At 46.1% G+C, this 23,252-nt stretch overlaps 1 long non-coding RNA gene across 2 annotated transcripts in view; it reads left to right on the top strand.

Annotated features, from left to right (window-relative positions):
* The window catches only part of LOC138672023 (uncharacterized), a 187,766-nt gene that overhangs the window by 124,484 nt on the left and 40,030 nt on the right, over nucleotides 1–23,252 (top strand). For both annotated transcript variants that reach the window (XR_011319534.1, XR_011319533.1), the window contains exon 2: nucleotides 9,837–9,948. This is a non-coding gene — a long non-coding RNA (uncharacterized lncRNA). The remainder of the gene's footprint in view (nucleotides 1–9,836; nucleotides 9,949–23,252) is intronic.

Genomic DNA, 23,252 nt, shown 5'->3' with positions numbered 1-23,252 from the left:
TTGTGAGAGCTTTGAACCCCCAAGTATTTCACTACAGTTTATAACGCAGAGCCATGCAAATAAAAAATATTTTTTTTTCCACAAAAATTATATTTTAGCCCCCAGTTTTGTATTTTTCCAAGGTTAGCAGGAGAAATTGGACCCTAAATGTTGTTGTCCAATTTGTCCTGAGTACGCTGATACCCGATATGTGGGGGAGAACCACCGTTTGGGCGCATGGGAGGGCTCGGAAGGGAAGGAGCATCATTTGGAATGCAGACTTAGATGGATTGGTCTGCAGGCGTCACATTGCGTTTGCAGAGCCCCTAATGTACCTAAACAGTAGAAACCCCCCACAAGTGACCCCATATTGGAAACTAGACCCCTCAATGAACTTATCTAGATGTGTTGTGAGAACTTTGAACCCCCAAGTGTTTCACTACAGTTTATAACGCAGAGCCGTGAAAATAAAAAATCTTTTTGTTTTCCCACAAAAATTATTTTTTAGCCCCCAGTTTTGTATTTTCCCAAGGGTAACAGGAGAAATTGGTCCACAAAAGTTGTTGTCCAATTTGTCCTGAGTACGCTGATACCCCATATGTTGGGGTAAACCCCTGTTTGGGCACACAGGAGAGCTCGGAAGGGAAGGAGCACTGTTTTACTTTTTCAACGCAGAATTGGCTGGAATTGAGATCGGACGCCATGTCGTGTTTGGAGAGCCCCTGATGTGCCGAAACAGTGGAAACCCCCCAATTATAACTGAAACCCTAATCTAAACACACCCCTAACCCTAATTCCAACGGTAACCCTAACCACACCTCTAACCCTGACACACCCCTAACCCTAATCCCAACCCTATTCCCAACTGTAAATGTAATCTAAACCCTAACCCTAACTTTAGCCCCAACCCTAACTGTAGCCCCAACCCTAACCCTAACCCTAGCCCTAACCCTAGCCCTAACCCTAACCCTAACCCTAGCCCTAACCCTAGCCCTAACCCTAACCCTAGCCCTAACCCTAGCCCTAACCCTAGCCCTAACCCTAACACTAGCCCTAACCCTAGCCCTAACCCTAGCCCTAACCCTAACCCTAGCCCTAACCCTAGCCCTAACCCTAGCCCTAACCCTAGCCCTAACCCTAACCCTAGCCCTAGCCCTAACCCTAGCCCTAACCCTAGCCCTAGCCCTAACCCTAGCCCTAACCCTAGCCCTAACCCTAACCCTAATCCTAGCCCTAACCCTAGCCCTAATGGGAAAATGGAAATAAATACATTTTTTTTTATTTTTCCCTAACTAAGGGGGTGATGAAGGGGGGTTTGATTTACTTTTATAGCGAGTTTTTTAGCGGATTTTTATGATTGGCAGCCGTCACACACTGAAAGACCCTTTTTATTGCAAAAAATATTTTTTGCAATACCACATTTTGAGAGCTATAATTTTTCCATATTTTGGTCCACAGAGTCATGTGAGGTCTTGTTTTTTGCGGGACGAGTTGACGTTTTTATTGAAACATTTTTGGGCACGTGACTTTTTTTATCGTTTTTTATTCCGATTTTTGTGAGGAAGAATGACCAAAAGCCAGCTATTCATGAATTTCTATTGGGGGAGGCGTTTATACCGTTCCGCGTTTGGTAAAATTGATAAATCAGTTTTATTCTTCGGGTCAGTACGATTACAGTGATACCTCATTTATATCATTTTTTTATGGTTTGGTGCTTTTATACGATAAAAACTATTTTACAGAAAAAATAATTATTTTTGCATCGCTTTATTCTCAGGACTATAACTTTTTTATTTTTTTGCTGATGATGCTGTATGGTGGCTCTTTTTTTGCGGGACAATATGACGCTTTCAGCGGTACCATGGTTATTTATATCTGTCCTTTTGATCGCGTGTTATTCCACTTTTTGTTCGGCGGTATGATATTAAAGCGTTGTTTTTTGCCTCGTTTTTTTTTTTTTTTTCTTACGGTGTTTACTGAAGGGGTTAACTAGTGGGACAGTTTTATAGGTCGGGTCGTTACGGACGCGGCGATACTAAATATGTGTACTTTTATTGGTTTTTTTTTTTTATTTAGATGAAGAAATGTATTTATGGGAATAATATTTTTTTTTTTTTTTCATTATTTTGGAATATTTTTTTTTTTTTTTTTTACACATTTGGAAAATTTTTTTTTTACTTTTTTACTTTGTCCCAGGGGGGGACATCACAGATCAGTGATCTGACAGTTTGCACAGCACTCTGTCAGATCACTGATCTGACATGCAGCGCTGCAGCCTTCACAGTGCCTGCTCTGAGCAGGCTCTGTGAAGCCACCTCCCTCCCTGCAGGACCCGGATCCGCGGCCATCTTGGATCCGGGGCTCGAGCAGGGAGGGAGGTGAGGAGACCCTCGCAGCAACGCGATCACATCGCGTTGCTGCGGGGGGCTCAGGGAAGCCCGCAGGGAGCCCCCTCCCTGCGCGGTGCTTCCCTGCACCGCCGGCACATCGCGATCATCTTTGATCGCGGTGTGCCAGGGGTTAATGTGCCGGGGGCGGTCCGTGACCGCTCCTGGCACATAGTGCCGGATGTCAGCTGCGATAAGCAGCTGACACCCGGCCGCGATCGGCCGCGCTCCCCCCGTGAGCGCGGCCGATCGGCTATGACGTACTATCCCGTCCAGGGTCAGATAAGCCCAGGGCACCTCGACGGGATAGTACGTCTAAGGTCACAGAGGGGTTAATGCACATTAAAAAAAAATTATAATCTTTCAGTTGCAAAAAGTTAGACAGCCCACCGTATCACACTTTGTCATTTTGTTGGGTTGAAACTAAGTTGTCTGCAGATCTCAAGCACATAACCAAAATTGTTTTTTGTTGCCAATCGTCATACAGTAGGGGACTTGAATTTAAAATAGTTTGTAGCATCTAGTGTGTTATAGAGGCCTGATCTAGAGGCCACAAAAAATTCTTCTGTTCCACAAAAAATTCTTCTGTTCCTAGTGTCATACAGTTGGGGACCTGGCTTTAAAATAGTTTGTAGCATCTAGTGTGTTATAGACAAGTAATGATGCAGCCATGTTGAGCAACGCATCCTCAGCCACAACTGTGGCTGTGACCAGCAGCGTCCGCAGGTTTGCAGCTCGCAGGGTTGGCAAGGCTTGCCTAGCCTGGGCCTTTTTTGACATTGCAAAGGATGAGCCAACTCACGTAATCTGTCAACTTTGAAAAAAAAAAAAAACCTGAGTAGAGGTAAAAAGTGCAATAAATTGACTACTACATGTATGAACCATCACATGCACAATCAACATGTGGTACTCTGGGAATCCCACTGTGCAAAAATCCTGACCAGCGGACCTCAACAACCATCAGCAGCTTCATCAATCGCATCTGCTGCTTCTTTCCCCTCCTCTGTTACCATGCCAGCTATTGAGGCGTAGGTCTTTGACCGCAGAACCTTGAGTTCTTTACTCGCTCTAGTCACGCGGACTGAGAGCCCGCCATCAGCTGTAACGGAAGCGGATGTGCCTGCTGTTTTATACCCATCTCAGAGAATGAGCACACTACAACTTCTCAATCCATCGTAACATCTCTGCCTGCACCTCTCACACTCTCCATCAGTTTGTCAGATTCACCGTAATCTGCCCCCTTTCAGCACTGCAGCCAGTTTATGGTTCTGCAGTGGTGGTCACATAAAAGATTGTTTCCTCCTACGCATGACAACGCTATGAGGTTGAACTCCTCCATCTCCAATCTGTTGGCCACAGAAATGCTGCCTTTTCGCTTGGTGGATACAGACAGCTTCTGAAAGCTGATGGCCGTTGCACTCCCCCAGTACCAATTGCCCAGTCGCCATTGCTTTTATAAGAAAGCTGTGCTGCGTTACACCAGCATGTCGCAGACAACATCAACTGTTCCTTGACTTTATCTCTGTCTGCCAAGGTGCATTTCACCACAGACACTAAGGGTACCGTCACACTATACGATTTAGCTACGATCACGACCAGCGATATGACCTGGCCGTGATCGTAGGTAAGTCGTAGTGTGGTCGCTGGGGAGCTGTCACACAGACAGCTCTCCAGCGACCAATGATGCCGAGGTCCCTGGGTAACCAGGGTAAACATCGGGTAACTAAGCGCAGGACCGCGCTTAGTTACCCGATGCTTACCCTGGTTACAAGCGTTAAACTAAAAAAAAAACAAACAGCACATACTTACATTCTGGTGTCCGTCAGGTCCCTTGCAGTCTGGTTCCCGCACTCAGTGACTGCCGGCCGTAAAGTGAAAGTGAAAGCACAGCCGCTGTGCTCTGCTTTCACTTTACGGCCGGCAGTCACAGTGCGGGAAGCAGAGACGGCAAGGGACCTGACGGACACCAGAATGTAAGTATGTGCTGTTTGTTTTTTTTTAGTTTAACGCTTGTAACCAGGGTAAACATCGGGTAACTAAGCGCGGTCCTGCTGGTTACAAGCGAACGCATCGCTGGATCGCATCGCTAGATCGCTAGATCGGTGTCACACACACCGATCTAGCGATGACAGCGGGAGATCCAGCGATGAAAGAAAGTTCTAAACGATCTGCTACGACGTACGATTCTCAGCAGGATCCCTGATCGCTGCTGCGTGTCAGACACAGCGATATCGTAACGATATCGCTGGAACGTCACGAATCGTACCGTCGTAGCGATCGAAATGTTATAGTGTGACGGTACCCTTAGATGAGTAAGCATGGCCAAGGACGTTACATCTCGCTGACTGAGCACTGGGTCACTCTGGTGGCTGTGGGGGCAGGCACTGCTCCACAAGTCTTGGAATCCCCATGGCTTGCAGGACAAACCTCCACATTTCACACATCCACCACTGCTTCTGACTCGTCCTCTATCTCCTGTAAGGCCTCCACCTGCGCCCTCAACCTCTGCCTTAATGTGACATGCGCTCCAACAGTGTAGAGCGAATCCCCACCACCTCCGTACTGCACAGCCAGGGCTCACCTCAATCAGGCAGTGTTAAAATTGATATGCCTTGGAGATCGCAATCATACAGCTGAAGAGGTGTGGACGTCTCTCCAGGCTGAGTTTGATCAATGGCTGTCTCCGCTGAACCTGCATCCAGGGAAGGCCGTGTCCGATAATGGTGCAAACCTGGTGGCGGTCCTACGGCGAAGCAAGCTCACACACGTGCCTTGCATGGCTAACGTCCTCAACCTGGTGGTACAGCGTTTTCACCACCACTTTCCTCGCCTGGGTGAGCTGCTCTAGAAAGCACAGATACTGTGTGCTCATTTCTGTTGTTCGCACAAATTAGGTCATGGACTTGCATCGATTCAGAGGTCTTTGCCCATGCCAGTTAAGAGGTTGATATGCAATGTGCTAACACGGTGGAATTCCACCAATTTTATTTGCCTTAGAGACAGCTGCCTGGCACTGGTCACTAAAGTTGAGCTTAATATTCATCAATGCAACACTTTTACAGTACAACACAATACTAAAACAAGTCTTTTTTTGCCAAGGACTATGTTGAAGCTGGACAAAACATGGGTTGAAATGCAGGGACACACAGCTAAAGGAAAAAAAAACTATAAGTAGTTTTACTTTCTACTGGAAGTATTATCCCTATATGCATGCACTTATTTACATGTGTATTTGAATTGGTACCTTTCTCTTATACTTTTAGGAGTTTTTATATGAAAAGTTTTGCATATTGAGATGAATTTAAGTCACTGCTGACCTTCTATTTGTGTTCTGTCCTTAAGAGATATATAGCATCTTTTTCGTTCTTATATTGGTTTTGATACTTAGGCTAGGGTCACATGAGCGTATTGTCCAACCTCAGGATTCTATCCAGCAGTCTTGTGTTTGTCTGCAGGTGTCTCTATCCGCTAAGCCTCTGGAGATTTGGTTGCTGTCCGAGTGCAGATTAGCCTTTGTCTTTTCCTCCATTCCTTTCTTACAGCAAGTGTTTTCTATCTGCTTTTTGGCCTATCCTATCATTCTGCAGTGGCTTCTATTTAAAACTCACTGCTTCCTCTGTTCCCTGCTGGTAATAGCTTACAACTAGGAGTTAAGGTACCTTCACACATAACAATATCGTTAACGATATCGTTGCTTTTTGTGACGTAGCAACGATATCGTTAAGGAAATCGTTATGTGTGACAGCGACCAACGATCAGGCCCCTGCTGGGAGATCGTTGGTCGCTGAACAAAGTCAAGAACTTTATTTCGTCGCTGGATCTCCCGTGGACATCGCTGGATCGGCGTGTGTGACACCGATCCAGCGATGTCTTCACTGGTAACCAGGGTAAACATCGGGTAACTAAGCGCAGGGCCGCGCTTAGTAACCCGATGTTTACCCTGGTTACCAGCGTAAAAGTAAAAAAAAACAAACACTACATACTTACCTACCGCTGTCTGTCCCCGGCGCTGTGCTCTGCACTCCTCCTGCACTGGCTGTGAGCGTCGGTCAGCCGGAAAGCACAGCGGTGACGTCACCGCTCTGCTTTCCGGCCGCTGTGCTCACAGCCAGTACAGGAGGAGTGCAGAGAAGCAGAGCGCCGGGGACAGACAGCGGTAGGTAAGTATGTAGTGTTTTTTTTTTTTTACTTTTACGCTGGTAACCAGGGTAAACATCGGGTTACTAAGCGCGGCCCTGCGCTTAGTAACCCGATGTTTACCCTGGTTACCCGGGGACTTCGGGATCGTTGGTCGCTGGAGAGCTGTCTGTGTGACAGCTCTCCAGCGACCAAACAGCGACGCTGCAGCGATCCGGATCGTTGTCGGTATCGCTGCAGCGTCGCTTAATGTGAAGGGGCCTTTATTTGTGTGGCATTGGTTGTGTGTGTATTTCCTTATCAGCTACCATTAGGTTGGTCACTCCAATTTTTCCCTCGTTCTCCACTTTGTTAGGCTAGGTTCACATTGCGTTAATGTGTTAACGCTAGCGGACTCCGTTACATGGCAAAATTGTCGCAATTAATGCCATGCAACGGATCAATTAGCGCACCCATTGATGGCAATGTGCTAACGGATCTCTAGCGCACCGCCATTTTCGGCACGTGCTAGCGATGTCCCGTTAGTTTCGGACGGACCACGGACGCTGCTTGCAGCGTCTGAGGTCCGTTTTCATCGCTAGCGCAGATCAGGTATCTGCGCTAGCGGGATCGGCAAACGCGATCCCTTTTCGGACATTGCGTTAGCGCAGTCCGTAGCGCTATGCGCTAAACGGACTGCCCTAACGCAATCTGAACCTAGCCTATTTCATGAGTGATTGCAGTTTCCTTTCATTCCCCTATCTGCCTGGTTTATGCTATCCGTTTCATGTCCCATACCTCCCTAGGTGGGGGAAGGGATTATTTTCAGTGTGCATTCAGAAGCATAGTACTCTCAAGAGTTCCCCTGTGACAGGGATAGTGAGGACCCCAGCTCCAGGGTCAGTTGCAGTCCCACTCTGCCTCATTTCAGACCTGCAGTCTTGACACATCAGCTTTCAGAAACACTTCAAAAGGCAAGCTTGCGTATCTGTGTATCATTGCTTTCAAGTATGTAAAATGAACTTTTGGGTAGAGGTTATCCAAGTTGTATATCAAAAGGTAAATGGATGACTCAAGAGCTGACCATTTCTAGTAGATCTTTACCAGATGACTCACATTCTGTATAACAGTCAACACTTGTTTCAAAATACAATAGTCACTTCATAATCAGATGAATAAAGAAAGGTTATTAACTATGGATCACAGAGGTTCACACTGATTCATATTATGCATCAGAGTGCACTCTTTTGCCCAGTTCTTTGGCTTCTCCATCAATAAACGTTCATTAAAGGGAACCTCTCACCCCCAAAATGGAAGTTGATCTAAGCCCACCGCCATCAGGGGCTTATCTACAGCATTCTAGAATGCTATAGATAAGCCCCCCGATGTAACCTGAAAGATGAGAAAAAAAGGTTAGATTATACTCACCTGGGCGGGCGGTCCAATCCGATGGGCGTCGCAGTCCGGTCCGGGGCCTCCCATCTTCTTACGGTGACATCCTCTTCTTGTCTTCACGCTGCCGCTCTGGTGCAGGCATACTTAGTCTGCCCTCTTGAGGGCAGAGCAAAGTACTGCAGTGCGCAGGCACCGGGAAAGGTCAGAGAGGCCCGGCGCCTGCGCACTGCAGTACTTTGCACTGCCCTCAACAGGGCAGACAAAGTAGGCCTGTGCCTGTGCCGCAGCGTGAAGACAAGAAGAGGACGTCATCCTGTGAAGATAGAAGTCCCCGGACCGGTCCTCGACGCCCATCGGACCGGATCGCAGCGGGACCGCCCCTGGGGGAGTATAATATAACCTGTTTTTCTCATCTTTCAGGATATATCGGGGGCTTATCTACAGTATTCCAGAATGCTTAGCTCAACTTCCATTTTGGAGGTGACAGGTTCCCTGTAAACATACACGCTTGTATATCTTGGACTAGTGTAGTAGTCAAAGGACTGTTTCTATTTCTTTCTCAGTCTAAAATTACAGGCTGGCAAGATTGTGGGACATTGTTTATAGTGTATGCCCTAAACTATGTGCAGAGCACAAAAACAATGTAGAGATTGTGTGTCAAGTCTTCCATTTGAGCTAAAGTTACCAACTTACCAAGCTTCCAATGGACAAACATTTTTTAGAGCATGTCCTTCCTGACAAATGAATTTTCAGGTGATTGATCGCATCCTGTGGCAATTAGATTGCATGATTATAATGCTGGTGAAATGTCTTGATTGCTACACATATTTGTTTTGACAAAGGATCTCACTAATTCATGGTGAGATCATACTGAACTGCTAACAGTTTTTCAATAGTTAAAGATCCTTAGGCTTCATGGTCCAAAGCAGAAGGATGGTATCATAAATCTTGAGGAGCAAATTTTTATTATTTTTTAGTAAAATCATGTCCATACCAATTTGGACAACGCTGTAGTTTTGCTGTTCTTTTTCTGCGTTTTCACAGCATATTGGAGATGTAAATGAATAATGACTATGAAAGTGAAAAGATCAGAGCCTGCCTACATCCAAATCAGTTGAATGATGTGGTAGAACCATTTTCATACTTAAATTTTAGGGGTTAGAAAGTAACTGGAAAATTGGCAGCTACTGTGTGTGTTTTTTTCCACATTATCTAGCTTATCAAAAACGGTAACAAATTCAATAAAATGACCAAATCAATTTTTTTTGTAAATTGTTAAAAATAAAGAACTCACAGGTTCAGTAGAGAAAGGAATTTTAACTTTGGATAACCAAAGAGATCTCTTTTTGTGGTAGAGGAAAACCCTTATGTATGATAGATTAAAATAAAAAATTAAAAGCACCCTGCAGAAGGTAGGTGTATCTATGGCCCAGTCAAAAATTAGATTTAAGCTAAATGATAATGTATGTTATACAACATGAAGATGATGGTGGTATTCTGTGACATAAAATTTAATAACTGTAATGTAACCATAAAAAAAAAAATCCAATCCTGACAGATTTCTTGTTGCAGGTGGCAAGTTGCGCTTATTGTTGCTGAAATAGACTACAATGTCAAATGCCTGTGACTTGCAACTTGCGCTCAGACGGTCTGCGAATTGACTGTTTTTTTTCACAGCCCAAATTCGGTTCTAAGAATAGTCACAAAACTGCAAAATAACAGTTATTGACATGTCACACAAGTATTTATGGTCTCTCAAAGTGTCGGAAAATTGCTGTCACACTTAGAGGTAATTGCAGCACGTCTGCAGATTTATAATACTTGATCCTTTTTTGCTGTTGCACAATTGAAATATATGCACTTTATGTAGACATATAAAAAATATGTTATGTATCAATTGTTTATTCATCTTTTGCTTCTAACTTTTCTGATTGAGATACTGTAGTCATTACCCTACAGAAAGTGTCGGAACTGGATCGTATGTCGTCTTCTCATCCATCCTCCCACTGCATGGACATGGACCAAGAAGATTGAATAGGATTCTACAGGTGAACAGCGGGCTATGTCGATGGTGAGCAACGTTTTGGTTTGGTTGACCATGGAGTGAATTACCTGTATGATGGGCTCCTTGCTAGAGATGGGTTGCACCTTATGAAAACAGGAAAACACACATTTGGTAAACTCCTTGCTACACTCATCAGGAGAGCTTTAACCCAGAGCAATATGGGATGGGAAATATATGGCCAGGAAAAAATATGCAGCTAATGAATTCTTTTGATATCCCTGCTATTAGAAGTGGAAATTATTATTATTATTATATTATTTATTATTATAGCGCCATATATTCCATGGTGCTTTGCATGTGAGAAGGGGTATACATAATAAAAACAGGTACAATAATCTTGAACAATACAAGTCACAACTGGTACAAAAGGAGAGAGGACCCTGCCCGCGAGGGCTCACAATTTACAAGGGATGGGTGAGGATACAGTAGGTAAGGATACAGCTGGTCGTGCAGTGGTTTGGTCGATCAGTGATTACTGCTGGTTGTAGGCTTGCCGGAAGAGGTAGGTCTTCAGGTTCTTTTTGAAGGTTTCGATGGTAGGTGAGAGACTGATATGTTGTGGTAGAGAGTTCCAGAGTAGGGATGATGCGCAAGAGAAATCTTGTATGCGATTGTGGGAAGAGGAGATAAGAGGGGAGTAGAGAAGGAGATCTTGTGAGGATCGGAGGTTGCGTGCAGGAAAGTACCAGGAGACGAGGTCACAGATGTATGGAGGAGACAGGTTGTGGATGGCATTGTATGTCATGGTTAGGCTTTTGTACTGGAGTCTCTGAGTAATGGGGAGCCAGTGAAGGGATTGACAGAGGGGAGAGGCTGGAGAATAGCGGGGGGACAGGTGGATTAGTCAGGCTGCTGAGTTTAGAATAGATTGGAGTGGTGCGAGAGTGTTCGAGGGGAGGCCACAGAGCATGAGGTTACAGTAGTCGAGGCAGGAGACGATGAGGGCATGGACTAGGGTTTTTGCAGATTCTTGGTTTAGGAATGTATGGATCCGTGAAATATTTTTGAGTTGAAGGCGGCAGGAAGTGGAAAGGGCTTGGATATGTGGTTTGAAGGAGAGATCAGTGTCAAGGATTACCCCGAGACAGCGAGCTTGTGGGACTGGGGAGAGTGGGCAGCCGTTTACTGTGATGGATAGATTCGTTGGGGGGGGGGGGGTCACGTGAGATGTGGGAAAGACAGTGAATTCTGTTTTTGTCCATGTTAAGTTTTAGAAATCTAGCGGAGAAGAAAGATGAAATAGCAGATAGACATTGAGGGATTCTGGTTAGTAGGGCAGTGATATCTGGTCCAGAGATGTAGATCTGTGTGTCATCAGCATAAAGGTGATGCTGAAAACCGTGAGATTCTATGAGCTGTCCCAGGCCAAAAGTGTAAATGGAGAAGAGCAGGGGCCCTAGAACTGAATCTTGCGAGACTCCGACAGATAGCGGGCGAGGTGAGGAGGTGGTGTGTGAATGGGAGATGCTGAATGTTCGGTCAGTTAGGTATGACGAGATCCAGGATAGGGCCAAGTCTGTGATGCCAAGGTATGAGAGGATCTGTAATAATAGGGAATGGTCCACTGTGTCAAAGTCAGAGGACAGGTCCAGGAGGAGGAGGATAGAGTAGTGTCGCTTGCTCTTGGCGGTTAATAGGTCATTGGTGACCTTAGTTAGGGCAGTTTCAGTGGAGTGGTGTGACCGGAAACCTGATTGTAAGCGGTCGAAAAGGGAGCAGGAAGATACATGGGAGGACAGTTCAAGATGGACGTGTTGTTCCAGTAGTTTTGAGGCATAGGGCAGAAGTGATATAGGGCAATAGTTAGATACAGAGGATGGGTCAAGAGAGGGCTTTTTGAGGATAGGTGTGATTGAGGCATGTTTAAAGCTTGAGGGGAAAATACCAGATGTTAGTGATAGGTTGAAGAGATGGGTTAGAGCTGGGATGAAGACTGTGGCAAGGTTTGGGATGAAGTGGGAAGGGATCGAGTCAAGTGCACAGGTGGTGAGATGCGATCTTGAGAGTAGAGTGGAGAGTTGATCTTCTGTAAGCGTGGAGAAGTTGGTTTTGGAGGTGGAGGACTGGGTAGTTGGGAGGAAGGGCTCTGGGGGTTGTTGACTAAAACTGTCTCTGATGTTCTCAATCTTCTGCTTGAAAAATGAGGCAAAGTCTTCAGCTGAGATAAGTGGGGAGGGAGGAGGTGCTGGGGGACGGAGGAGAGAGTTGAAGGTGTTGAATAACTGTTTAGGGTTGTGAGACAGGGAGGATATGAGAGATGAGAAGTAAGTTTGTTTAGCTGTGGCGAGTGTGGTCTTGAAAGTAGTAAGGGACTGTTTGAATGCAATAAAGTGCTCGTTGGAGTGGGATCTTTTCCATCTCCGCTCTGCAGCCCTGGAAGCTCGCCTCAGTTCTTTGGTCAGGCTTGTGTGCCAGGGCTGTCTGTTGATTTTGCGAGCTTTGGTATATGTGAGAGGGGCAAGAGATTCTAAAGCTGCAGCTATTGTGGTGTTATATAGAGTGGCAGCATCATCCGCATTGTGTAGGGAACTTATGTCTGTAAGAGGGAGGAGGGATTCAGAGAGTGAATGTAGATCAAGGTGTTTAAGATTTCTGCGAGGGTGTGCAAGTTTGTGGGGTGGGGATTGTAGACAAGAAGTGGAGAGGGAAGAGAATGTGAGTAGATTGTGGTCAGGAAGAAGAAGAGGTGAGTTAGAGAGGTTAGATAGGGAGCAGAAGCGGGTGTAGATGAGGTCCAATGTATGACTATCTTTGTGAGTGGCTGCAGAAGACCATTGAGTGAGGCCGAAGGATGAAGTGAGAGATAGAAGTTTAGTGGCAGCTGAGAGGGAAGTGTCAATGGGGATGTTGAAGTCACCCATGATGATAGTGGGGATGTCCGCTGAAAGGAAATGAAGTAGCCAGGTGGTGAAATGGTCAAAGAAGGTGGTGGCTGGCCCTGGGGGGTGGTAAATGACAGCCAGTTGGATGTTGGTGGAGGCATAGATGTGCACAGAGTACGCCTCAAAGGAAGGGAGGGTAACAGAGGGTGGCAGTGTGTTGTGAATTCTGCTCTTGGGCTCCCTCCGGTAGTTGTTGATGGTAATGCAGTTATTCCTGAGCAGCAGTCTTGGACAGGTGTTTCTGCTAATTGTAATTCTGACTGGGATATTTAGCTGTGCAGGACTCATTAGTCCTTGCCAGTAGTCTATGTTCCTTTGGAAGTGTTGGTCCTCTGCCTGGCCTCTCCTGCTTGCTGCGAATTCAGCTAAGATAAGTGTTTGCTTCATTTTTTGAACACACTGCTGTGTGTTTATTTTCTGTGCTGATCTTGTTTCTATTTTGTTCCTGCTAGACTGTGCCTGATGTTTTTCTCAGTCTAGTTGGACTCGCTCGAGTCGCAGATATACTCTCCACATCTTTAGTTAGGTGGTGGAGTTTTTGTATTTTTCTGCTGTGAATATTTTGTAGTGTTTTATGCTGACCGCATAGTATCCTGCACTATCCTTTCCTATCTAGGTAGAAGTGGCCTCCTTGCTTATCCCTGTTTTCTGTCTGCATGTGTCTTTTCCTCTCCTACTCACAGTCATTATTTGTGGGGGGCTACCTATCCTTTGACAATCTACTCTGAGGCAAGAGAGTTTTCCTATTTCCATCTTTAGGGATATTTAGTCCTTAGGCTGTATCGAGGTGTCTAGGTCTGGTTAGGCACACCCCACAGCTACTTCTAGTTGCGGTGATAGGATCAGGGTTTGCAGTCAGTAAAGTTACCACTGCTCCAGCGAAGGTCTTTTCATGCTGCTCCAAGGCCACCTGATTATAACAGTACTACTGGCCAACAATGAGTTAAATGCATCTCAGAAGAAGGGAGGAAAGATCTTGAGCCATTTTTTTTTCTCCAGTCTGTTTTGTCTTCTCCTCCCTCTTTATCTCTGGGTGGCTGAAGAGCCTTGTGCTAGCATGAATGTTCAGGAATTAGTTTCTCGTATAGACCAGCTTGCTGCTAGAGTACAGGGTATTTCTGATTACATTGTTCAGACTCCTGCTTTAGAACCGAAGATACCTACTCCTGATTTGTTTTTTGGTGACAGGTCCAAATTTTTGAGTTTTAAAAACAACTGTAAACTGCTTTTTGCATTGAAACCTCGATCCTCCGGTGATTCCATTCAACAAGTTAAAATCATCATTTCCCTGCTGCGTGGTGATCCACAGGATTGGGCATTTCCCCTGGAATCTGGGGATCCTGCTTTGCTTAATGTAGACTCCTTCTTTCAGGCGTTAGGATTACTGTATGATGAACCTAATTCGGTGGATCAAGCTGAGAAGACCTTGTTGGCCCTGTCTCAGGGTCATGAGGCGGCAGAATTGTATTGTCAGAAATTCAGAAAATGCTCTGTATTGACTAAATGGAATAATGATGCTTTGGCGGCAATTTTCAGAAAGGGTCTTTCTGAATCCGTTAAAGATGTTATGGTGGGGTTTCCCACACCCTCCAATCTGATTGATTCTATGTCTCTGGCCATTCAGATTGATCGGCGCTTGCGGGAGCGCAGAACTGTACGCGCTCTGGCGTTATCCTCAGAGCAAATTCCTGAGCCAATGCAATGTGATAGGATTCTGTCTAGAACGGAACGACAAGGTTTTAGACGTCAGAATAGGTTGTGTTATTATTGTGGCGACGCTTCCCATGTCATTTCTGTCTGCCCTAAGCGGACCAAGAGGATCGCCAGTTCATTTACCATCAGTACTGTACAACCTAAATTTCTGTTATCTGTGTCCTTGATCTGTTCATTGTCATCATTTTCTGTCATGGCGTTTGTGGATTCAGGCGCCGCCTTGAACTTAATGGACTTTGAGTTTGCCAGGCGTTGTGGTTTTCCCTTGCAGCCTTTGCAGAACCCTATTCCTTTAAGGGGCATTGATGCTACACCCTTGGCTAAAAATAAGCCCCAGTTTTGGACACAGGTGACCATGCGCATGGCGCCAGCCCATCAGGAAGATTGTCGATTTCTGGTGTTGCATAATTTGCATGATGCTATCGTGCTGGGTTTTCCATGGTTGCAAGTACATAATCCTGTTTTGGATTGGAAGTCCATGTCTGTGACTAGTTGGGGTTGTCAGGGGGTTCATAATGATGTTCTTCTGATGTCTATCACCCCTTCTCCCTCTTCTGAAATTCCGGAGTTTTTGTCTGATTTTCAGGATGTATTCGATGAGCCCAAGTCCAGTTTCCTTCCGCCACACAGGGACTGCGATTGTGCTATTGACTTGATTCCAGGCTGTAAGTTTCCTAAGGGCCGACTTTTCAACCTGTCTGTATCTGAACATACCGCCATGCGGAGCTATATTAAGGAGTCTTTGGAGAAAGGGCATATTCGGCCATCTTCTTCACCGTTGGGAGCGGGATTCTTTTTTGTTGCTAAAAAAGATGGTTCCTAAGACCCTGTATTGATTATCGCCTCTTGAATAAGATCACGGTCAAGTTTCAATATCCTTTACCTTTGCTTTCCGATTTGTTTGCTAGGATTAAGGGAGCTAGTTGGTTTACTAAGATTGACTAAGGTTGAGCGAAACGGGTCGTTCATTTTCAAAAGTCGCCGACTTTTGGAAAAGTCGGGTTTCATGAAACCCGATCCGACCCCTGTGCGTGGTCGGCCATGCGGTACGCGACTTTCGCGCCAAAGTCGCGTTTCAATGACGCGAAAAGCGCCATTTCTCAGCCAATGAAGGTGAACGCAGAGTGTGGGCAGCGTGATGACATAGGTCCTGGTCCCCACCATCTTAGAGAAGGGCATTGCAGTGATTGGCTTGCTGTCTGCGGCGTCACAGGGGCTATAAAGGGGCGTTCCCGCCGACCGCCATCTTACTGCTGCTGATCTGAGCTTAGGGAGAGGTTGCTGCCGCTTCGTCAGAAGCAGGGATAGTGTTAGGCAGGGTCCATTAACCACCAAACCGCTTGTGCTGTAGCGATTTCCACTGTCCAACACCACCTTCGGTGTGCAGGGACAGTGGAAGCTACATTTTTTTTTTTTTTCTCATCGCTGTAGCTCATTGGGCTGCCCTAGAAGGCTCCCTGATAGCTGCATTGCTGTGTGTACGCCGCTGTGCAAACCAACTGCTTTTTTCAAAGCACAAATCCTGTTGTTCCTTCCGTTCTGCACAGCTATCTTGTTTGTTTGTCGACACTTTTTATTTAATTTGTGCATCAGTCCACTCCTTATTGCTGCCTGCCATACCTGGCTGAGATTACTGCAGGGAGATAGTAATTGTAGGACAGTCCCTGTTTTTTTTTTTTTTGTGGGAGATTAAGATTGGCATTTCTGCTACAGTGCTATCCCTGTGTGTGCCATCTCTCACTCAGTGGGCCATAGAAAGCCTATTTTTTTTTTTTGCTTGATTTGGGTTCTAAAATCTACCTGAAAAAATCACTACATCAATCAGTGGGAGAAAAATATTGGCCTCAGGGCTTGTGTGCCACTCCTGACTCCTGTGTGTGCCATCTCTCACTCAGTGGGCCATAGAAAGCCTATTTATTTTTTTTGCTTGATTTGGGTTCTAAAATCTACCTGAAAAAATCACTACATCAATCAGTGGGAGAAAAATATTGGCCTCAGGGCTTGTGTGCCACTCCTGACTCCTGTGTGTGCCATCTCTCACTCAGTGGGCCATAGAAAGCCTATTTATTTTTTTGCTTGATTTGGGTTCTAAAATCTACCTGAAAAAATCACTACATCAATCAGTGGGAGAAAAATATTGGCCTCTGGGCTTGTGTGCCACTCCTGACTCCTGTGTGTGCCATCTCTCACTCAGTGGGCCATAGAAAGCCTATTTATTTTTTTGCTTGATTTGGGTTCTCAAATCTACCTGAAAAAATCACTACATCAATCAGTGGGAGAAAAATATTGGCCTCAGGGCTTGTGTGCCACTCCTGACTCCTGTGTGTGCTATCTCTCACTCAGTGGGCCATAGAAAGCCTATTTATTTTTTTGCTTGATTTGGGTTCTAAAATCTACCTGAAAAAATCACTACATCAATCAGTGGGAGAAAAATATTGGCCTCAGGGCTTGTGTGCCACTCCTGACTCCTGTGTGTGCCATCTCTCACTCAGTGGGCCATAGAAAGCCTATTTATTTTTTTGCTTGATTTGAGTTCTAAAATCTACCTGAAAAAATCACTACATCAATCAGTGGGAGAAAAATATTGGCCTCAGGGCTTGTGTGCCACTCCTGACTCCTGTGTGTGCCATCTCTCACTCAGTTGGCCATAGAAAGCCTATTTATTTTTTTGCTTGATTTGGGTTCTAAAATCTACCTGAAAAAATCACTACATCAATCAGTGGGAGAAAAATATTGGCCTCAGGGCTTGTGTGCCACTCCTGACTCCTGTGTGTGCCATCTCTCACTCAGTGGGCCATAGAAAGCCTATTTATTTTTTTGCTTGATTTGGGTTCTCAAATCTACCTGAAAAAATCACTACATCAATTAGTGGGAGAAAAATATTGGCCTCAGGGCTTGTGTGCCACTCCTGACTCCTGTGTGTGCCATCTCTCACTCAGTGGGCCATAGAAAGCCTATTTATTTTTTTGCTTGATTTGGGTTCTAAAATCTACCTGAAAAAATCACTACATCAATCAGTGGGAGAAAAATATTGGCCTCAGGGCTTGTGTGCCACTCCTGACTCCTGTGTGTGCCATCTCTCACTCAGTGGGCCACAGAAAGCCTTTTTTTTTTTTATTTGGTTTCTAAATTGTCCCTGAAAAAATCATTTTATTTTATTTGGTTTCTAAATTCTTCCTGAAAAAATCATTTTATTTTATTTTGTTTCTAAAGTCTCCCTGAAAAAAAAAAAAAAAAATAGGTGGGAGATTAATATTGCCCTTGCTGCTTGTGTGCCAGTCTTGACTCCTGGGTGTGCCATCTCTCTCGCTCTCTCAAATTGTGGGCCATAGAAAGCCTATTTATTTTTTTGCTTGATTTGGGTTCCAAAATCTACCTGAAAAAATCACTACATCAATCAGTGGGAGAAAAATATTGGCCTCTGGGCTTGTGTGCCACTCCTGACTCCTGTGTGTGCCATCTCTCACTCAGTGGGCCATAGAAAGCCTGTTTTTGTTTTTTTATTTGGTTTCTAAATTGTCCCTGAAAAAATCATTTTATTTTATTTGGTTTCTAAATTCTTCCTGAAAAAATCATTTTATTTTATTTTGTTTCTAAAGTCTCCCTGAAAAAAAAAAAAAAAATAGGTGGGAGATTAATATTGACATTTGTGCTTGAGTGACAGTCCTGCGTGTGTGGCATCTCTGTGATTTGGTGCCACAGAAAACAGAGTGTGTAACATTGTGCCTGATTTTCCTTGTGGTCTCACCAACCTGTAAAGGGATATTGAAATCATAGTGAAGTTATAGCTCACCGTGTAAGTTGTTTGACAGCAACAAATAAAGTTACTTTGGTTAAGTTTTTAAAACAATGAGGAAGTCTGGTGCAAGAGGTCGTGGCCGTGGGCGTTCATTGTCACCTGGTAATGATGGTAGTGGTAGTGGAGCATCAGGTGGTCGTGGGAAAAAAAATATTCCACCTAAGTCTGGAGCTGTGGAGCCAGGTTCGTCGTCTGGCTACACAAGGCCTCGAACGCTCTCTTTTCTGGGAGTAGGAAAACCGCTTTTAAAGCCGGAGCAACAACAGCAAGTTTGGGCTTACCTTGCAGACTCAGCCTCTAGCTCTTTTGCCTCCTCTTCTGAAACTGGTAAATATAAAAGCAGCGCGTCGCTTGTGGATGTTCACGGTCAGGGATAAGTCGCTTCCTTGTCCTCTTCAGCAAAAACAACAACAAGAGAGAAGGATGCAGCAGGCGACACAACGGGTTACTCCATGGAGCTCTTTACACATACCGTCCCTGGCTTAGAAAATGAAACACTTAACAGGCCATGCCCATTACAAGTAGATTCTGACATGGAGTGCACTGATGCACAGCCACAGCCAGACTACTATGCTGGTCCTTTGACTCAGACCACAACATTGCCCTCTCAGGGTACTGATCCACAATCAGACAATGATGAGACTATGTTGCCCCGTCACGAACGCTATACCACCGACCGACACGGTGACACAGACGAAGTTGCACACGAGCTAGAAGAGGAGGTAATAGATGACCCAGTTGTTGACCCCGATTGGCAGCCATTGGGGGAACAGGGTGCAGGCGGCAGTAGTTCAGAAGTGGAGGTGGAGGAGGGGCCGCAGCAGGCATCAACATCGCAACAGGTTCCATCTGCCGCGCCCGTATCTGGCCCAAAACGCGTGTCAAAGCCAAAACCTGTTGGAGGACAGCGTGGCCATCCGGTTAAAGCTCAGTCTGCAATCCCTGAAAAGGGATCCGATGCTAGGAAGAGTGCAGTCTGGCATTTTTTTAAACAACATGCAATTGATCAGCGCAAAGTCATCTGTCAAAAATGTTCAACTAGCTTAAGCAGAGGTCAGAATCTGAAAAGTCTCAATACAAGTTGCATGCATAGACATTTAACCACCATGCATTTTCAAGCCTGGACTAACTACCAAACGTCCCTTAAGGTTGTAGCACCCTCGGCCAATGAAGCTAGTCAGCAACGCAACATCCCTTCCGTCACTGTAAGGCCACCATTTTCCGCACCACCGGCAGTATCTGTGCAGGTTTCTTTGCCAGCCAAAAGCAGTCAGGGTTAGGGAATCACCAGTTTTGTAGGAGGAAATATTGCATCTAGGGCACCGGCGGAAACAATACCGTCTCCAACCGTCTCTCAGTCTGCCATGTCCACCGGCACACCCGCTAGTTCCACGATCTCCAGCTCTCCAGCTCTCCAGTCCAGCTCACCCTACATGAGACTCTGGTTAGAAAAAGGAAGTACTTATCCTCGCATCCGCGTACACAGGGTTTTAACGCCCACATAGCTCGACTTATCTCGTTAGAGATGATGCCCTACCGGTTAGTTGAAAGCGAAGCTTTCAAAGCCCTGATGGAGTATGCTGAACCACGCTACGAGCTACCCAGTCGACACTTTTTTTCCAGAAAAGCCATCCCAGCCCTGCACCAGCATGTTAAACAGCGCATCGTCCATGCACTCAGGCAATCTGTGAGTACAAAGGTGCACCTGACTACAGATGCATGGACCAGTAGGCATGGCCAGGGACGTTACGTGTCCATCACGGCACACTGGGTGAATGTGGTGGATGCAGGGTCCACAGGGGACATCAATTTCGGGACAGTTGTGCCTAGCCCACGGTCTAGGAAACAGTTGGCTGTAGGCGTTCGCACCCCCTCCTCCTCCTCCTCGTCCTCCTGCAGAAGCGACAGCTTTTCCACAGACCGTAGTCGGCCAACCACTCCATCGGCAGCTGACACTGTTGCACACCAGTTGTCCCATTATGGGCCAGCTACTGGCAAGCGTCAGCAGGCTGTATTGGCTATGAAGTGTTTGGGCGACAACAGACACACCGCGGAAGTTCTGTCCGAGTTCTTGCAGCAAGAAACGCAGTCGTGGCTGGGCACAGTAGATCTTGAGGCAGGCAAGGTAGTGAGTGATAACGGAAGGAATTTCATGGCTGCCATCTCCCTTTCCCAACTGAAACACATTCCTTGCCTGGCTCACACCTTAAACCTGGTGGTGCAGTGCTTATTGAAAACTTATCCTGGGTTCTCCGACCTGCTCCTCAAAGTGCGTGGACTTTGCTCACATATCCGACGTTCGCCTGTACACTCCAGCCGTATGCAGACCTATCAGCGGTCTTTGAACCTTCCCCAGCATCGCCTAATCATAGACGTTGCAACAAGGTGGAACTCAACACTGCACATGCTTCAGAGACTGTGCGAACAGAGGCGGGCTGTTATGTTTTTGTGGGAGGATACACATACAGGGGCAGGCAGTAGGATGGCAGACATGGAGTTGTCAGGTGTGCAGTGGTCGAAGATACAAGACATGTGTCAAGTCCTTCAGTGTTTTGAGGAATGCACACGGCTGGTTAGTGCAGACAACGCCATAATAAGCATCCCCCTAATGCGTCTGCTGATGCAAAGTTTGACGCACATAAAGGATCAGGCGTCTGCACCAGAGGAAGAGGAAAGCCTTTACGACAGTCAGCCATTGTCTGGTCAGGGCAGTGTACAGGACGAGGTAGCGGGCGAAGAGGAGGTGGAGGACGAGGAGGATGATGGGGATGAGTATATTTTTAATGAGGAAGCTTTCCCGGGGGCACTGGAAATTGGTTGCGTGGCAAGGCCGGGTTCAGGTTTTTTGAGGGACACAAGTGACGTAGATTTGCCTGAAACTGCCCCTCAACCAATCACAACCGCAGATTTGACAACTGGAACTTTGGCCCACATGGCGGATTATGCCTTAAGTATCCTCAAAAGGGACACACGCATTACTAAAATGATGAACGATGACGATTACTGGTTGGCCTGCCTCCTTGATCCACGCTATAAAGGCAAATTGCAAAATATTATGCCACATGAGAACTTGGAACTAATATTAGCAACCAAACAATCAACTCTTGTTGACCGTTTGCTTCAGGCATTCCCAGCACACAGCGCACGTGATCGTTCTCACACGAGCTCCAGGGGGCAGCAGACCAGGAGTGTTAGGGGTGCACACATCAGAAGTGGCGTTGGACAGAGGCGTTTTCTGACCAGGTTGTGGAGTGATTTTGCTATGACCGGTCCAGTATGGTTACAAACTATTTTTCATCCCTTATCGAAGTTCTACCTCAACCGTCATTCCCATTTGATTACTGGGCATCAAAATTAGACACCTGGCCAGAATTGGCAGAATATGCATTGCAGGAGCTTGCTTGCCCGGCAGTATTCAGTGCTGCAGGTTCAATATTAACCGAAAAAAGGACTAGTCTGGCTACCCAAAATGTTGATGATCTAACATTCATTAAAATGAACCACAACTGGATTTCGAATTCTTTTGACCCACCTTGCCCGGCCAACACCTAGCTTTCCTATGAAAAGCTCTTGCCTGTGGACTACTGTGAATTACTGTACTAATGTCTAATTTGCTGCAGCTGATTGTCCAGCATACGACATGTTTACACCTCCCTAAATGGCCAAACTCCCCACACGGGGCCGTGGTATCGCGACTTGGCGCAAGCACCCGTGAGAGTGCTGTTTGTCTGAAGAGGTGGGTGTGCCCGCTTTTGGTCGACGGCACTGCCACTGGGTCCCTCATAGTACAATAAAGTGTCTCTGGCGGTGGTGGTGCGCACCCAACGTCAGACACTGTTGTAACATGAGGGGCCCTGGGCCTGTACCGCCGGCCACAAGAGAGTTCACCCACCCCCAGGTAAAACATTGCTCTACCACTTCCACAGTTATCTCTCACACTTCCACCAATGTTTAGTCTATGCGCTGACATCCTTCCATTCCTGCCACTGACAATACCATTGTGTTGACATGTATGATGGTATTTAACATAGTCAGGGGCAGTGTCCTCTATTTACCACAGTAAATACTTTGCACTAAATTAGTAGGTCTGAAACTACGCAGAGGATCCCACCCCTGTACCTAATGATTGCACCCTTTAGTGTTTTCGTTTTGTTTTAATGCAAGACATTCACATTCATTTATTGTTTTGGACTACTAACTGGCAGACATTCATTACAATCGGCCTCCGCTGACCAGACCACTGCTGCCCGTGTACCCCTGGAACCAATCATAAAGTGCCTACAGCCTGTCCAATTTTATTATGTTAGGCCTTCGAAGCCTGTCTGCGGTCCCTCTTTCCACTAGGCCTCCACTGACCTGTCTACTGCTGCCCGTGTTCCCCTGGAAGCATTTTTAAATTGCCTACAGCCTGATTTTATTATGTTAGGCCTTCGAAGCCTGTTTGCGGTCCCTCTTTCCACTACTACTACACTGACCTGTCTACTGCTGCCCGTGTACCCCTGGAACCAATTTTAAATTGCCTACAGCCAGCCCAATTTTATTATGTTAGGCCTTCGAAGCCTGTCTGCGGTCCCTCCTTCAACTAGGCCTCCACTGACCTGTCTACTGCTGCCCGTGTACCCCTGGAACCAATCAAAAAGTGCCTACAGCCTGTCCAATTTTATTATGTTAGGCCTTCGAAGCCTGTCTGCGGTCCCTCCTTCCACTAGGCCTCCACTGACCTGTCTACTGCTGCTCGTGTACCCCTGGAACCAATTTTAAATTGCCTACAGCCAGCCCAATTTATTATGTTAGGCCTTCGAAGCCTGTCTGCGGCCCGTTCTTTCCACTACTACTACACTGACCTGTCTACTGCTGCCCGTGTACCCCTGGAACCAATGTTAAAGTGCCTACAGCCCTAATTTATTATGTTAGGC

Source organism: Ranitomeya imitator, chromosome 3 (assembly GCF_032444005.1).
Source record: "Ranitomeya imitator isolate aRanImi1 chromosome 3, aRanImi1.pri, whole genome shotgun sequence".
Classification (NCBI taxonomy): Eukaryota; Metazoa; Chordata; class Amphibia; order Anura; family Dendrobatidae; genus Ranitomeya; species Ranitomeya imitator.
The sequence above is the reverse complement of the archived record's forward strand: the minus strand, read 5'-3'. Positions and strand labels throughout refer to the sequence as shown.